This window comes from Camellia sinensis, chromosome 4 (genome assembly GCF_055761805.1).
Source record: "Camellia sinensis isolate YWXY chromosome 4, ASM5576180v1, whole genome shotgun sequence".
Classification (NCBI taxonomy): domain Eukaryota; kingdom Viridiplantae; phylum Streptophyta; class Magnoliopsida; order Ericales; family Theaceae; genus Camellia; species Camellia sinensis.
This window is the reverse complement of record NC_138964.1, coordinates 194,222,748-194,226,568: the sequence shown is the minus strand read 5'-3', so window position 1 is coordinate 194,226,568 and position 3,821 is coordinate 194,222,748.

Below are 3,821 nucleotides of genomic sequence, written 5' to 3'. Positions count from 1 at the left end.
TGAGAATATCAATTATCATAATTAATATTTTTATACTATTAATAAATTTAAAAAAAAAGTGTAAAATAAAAAATTAATATTATTTTAATTCTTAATTTTTTAAAAGAAACTAATATTTTAAAATAATAAAGAATAAAATAAAAAAATAATATTTTAAAACAGAAGGAGTATATAAAGCAAAGCAAAGCAACTTCCGACCAACTACCAACTCCTCTCTCTCTCTCTCTCAAAATAAAAATAATATATATATATATATCAATGCTGCTAATTGATTTGAAAGTTGATTATCTTAATTAATTTTTAAATACTTTATAAAAATATATTTAAAAAATAGGGAGAGTAATATAATAATTTGTAATACTTTTTGACTTTTAAAATAAAAAAATTTTACTATCAAAACTAACATCAACTGTAAAATTTTACCGTCTCACAATAAAAATTTATTCTAAAACTTATAACAATTTTTACTGCAAAATTTTAATATTTAAATAATGAAATACTATCATCACTAAATACTAAAGTCACTATAATTGTTACAGTCACAAATATAAATATTGAATAAAAAATTATTAAACAATGAAATGATAATGTAAATAGAATAAAATTTATTATTAATCTAAAACAAAGTGTCAACAAACAAAACATAAGCCACATATTACTAGAGTAAACTAAAGTAAATTTAATCTAACAAAAAAAATATCATTATTCAATCTTATTTAATAAAAAATAATCATAAGTTCATAACAAACAAAATACATATTGTTCAATCTCAATCACACATGAAAAATTCGTCAATAATTATTCACTTTTTTATCCAAAGAAACAAATGAAACACAAATTTCTTGTACGACACAATTATAAACTTCAATCCAAACAATCTTCAAAATATAAAATATAACAATTATTGAAATTCTACAATGGAAGCAATGAAAGATGATCCACAGATGATGGAAATGGTGAAGATTTGGACAAGCAAGAGAGAGAGGGTAGAGAGACAAATGTGAGTATGAGAGTTAAATTGGTTCGTTAATGACAGATAAAATTGTCTATTAATTTAATTTATAATATTCTTTTATCCTTTAAATCTATAAAATAAAATATCATAGACTTTGGGCATTTACGTGTAAATCCTAATAGGTAGGCTTATATTGTCCAATAGGTCCTATAATAATTAATGGTATTTTTTATCAAACACTATTAAAAAAAGTCACTAATTTTCAATGATAGTTTGAAATTTTTGTCACAAAAAATATCACTAATTATAAGTTTTAACGACAGTTTAAAAAATATCACAAAAAAGTCATTAATTTTTAACTTTCAACGATTATTTAAAAAATTCATCACAGAAATACATCACAAATTGTAAGTTTTAGCAATAATTTATAAAAATCGTGATCAAAAAAAAGTTACTAATTATCAATTTTTAGAGACATACAAAAAATCATCACAAAAAATTATTTTTAATTATGATTTTACTAGAACTTATTTTCAATAAAATTTGATATGAATTAAATCTAACTATTAGAACCTATTGATAATTTACCTTAAACTTTTTTTGTGAAAATTAATTAGTGTCGTTTTTTTAATACAAAATAGTGAGAAACGATGGCGTTTTGCCCAAAAATCCCAAAATTTAATGGGTCAAATAGGTGGTTAAATAATTTAGTTATTTTATAGTAATATACTAAATTCAACTAATTTTAACCGGTACGAATCAGCTTATCAAATTCTAAAGATGAATGTTAAAACTCATGATTCATTTTCATTTACATAATAAGGATAGCAAGGGAGTTGAATCTTACATAGTTAAATTTGTGATAAATTAAAAGTTGACGTCTAACTAATCTCTCATCTCATTATGGATAAATTAAGGGGAAAAAATTTAAGAGCATCAACCTTTTTTTCTTTTTCTTTTTTTAATTAAAAAAATAAAAGTAATTGATGAAGATTAAATCTATGTGATCCTGAGCTTGTGACAGTGTCACCCAAAAGGTTAATTTAACCAAAACACCGTAGACCCAACATATTAATGTGTAAAGGACAGCTTAAACGTTTTACTTCCTAAATTCCTCAAGTTGGACAAATATATTTCCATATTTATTGGGCAAAATTTTGTCCTATCATTTATATATATTTGAGAAGTCGAAACTTCTTCATTGATCTCTCTCTTTCTCTCTAAGAAATGCAAAGTAAATTAACGAAAAGAGAGAAGAAAGAGAAGACAATGATTGAGGAGAGAAAAAAGAACACAAAAAGAGCTTTTGCGAAAAATCTATGACTGGAACCATTCATAGTCCATCGTTCGTGGTAGTGCAGTCCGTTGAAGCCCTCAATAGGATCCCTCATCGCTCTAAATTTATTATCAGTTTCAGATTTCTCACAGATATTAACAATGATTGGAGAGAAAGAGATGCAAACTTTATTATATAAATTGACTATGTAAATTGATATTCTACAGTGTGCCATTGATGTGCCATTTTCGATTAGCACAAAAAGGATTTTTGAAGCTGTGATTGAATATTCTACGAGTATGTATGGGTTTCAATTTCTAGTAGTGTGAGTTCATATACAAAGAGGGTCGTACTCTGTTTTTGTTATTGATATTCTATTCAGAACAGGCAGTAAAATGTTACTGTCAACCAGAATAGCATATTACTATCAAATAGAATAATATTTACTGTTTACATCAATTTCAACAAATAATTTTTTTTATAAAAAATTTCATAGTCAACCTGAATCTTATTTAATAGATCTTGATGAAAGAATTCTAAAAATACTAATGTGTGTGTTTGGTTTGAGTTTTTGGATTAAATTTTTTAAAAATTGAGTTTTTTTATTTTTTGCGTTTTTTTGTTTTTAGTGAATATTTTTAAAATTTTAAGTATTTTTTTTACTTTTTTAGATACACCTTACTTAGATGTATCTAAAAAATAAAAAAATTGTGAAAAAATATTTTTAAAAAATTAATAAATACATAAAAATACGAAATATATATTAAAGAACCGTATTTTTTTGTATTTTTGATATTTAGTGAATTTTTAAAAGATTTTTTTCACAAAAATTATACTTTTTATGTGTATTTATATTAGGTGTGTCTAAAAATTAAAAAAACTACTTAAAATATTTAAAAAATTCAGTAAAAACAAAAAAACACGGAAAACAAGAAAATAAATTTTTTTTTAAAAGTGTTTTTGGAAAACCAAAAACAAGTAAAGTGATTTAAACCAATATTTAGATCAAAAGTTATATCATTTTAAAATTTAAAATATTAAATTAATCACTAAGGATATTTTGATAATAGTAGTATGTGTTGGACTTTTCATGTAAAAAATTTTATATTTGTTTCTGATACATTAAAATTTTATTATGACAAAGTTTTGATCAAATCTCCCACTCAAAAACCCTCCAAATTAATTTTACCTCTTATAGCATTGGTAAACTAAAAAATAAAGATTTTATTAAACTAATTGAAGTTCAACTCTTTTTTTCATTTTTTTATTATTATTATTATTTTTTTTGGTTATCTAAATTTTGTTAAATCATAGAGCAATCGAACTAAATTTTTATTCTTTTTACTTCTTGTAATGATTTTTTTTGTCTTAATATCTTTTTATCCAAGTATATATATATATATATATATTTTTTTTTTAGATAATGATATATGAAGAATCTAATTTAAATAATTTATCTTAGACCCTTAATAACTTAGGATCGACCTCGATGAGCAGCGCATGATGCGTATATAACTGGGTTGAGTCGAAGACTTCTAAATAAGAAATTATTCAATTGATTTGGTACACAATGTCATCATGCTGATATGT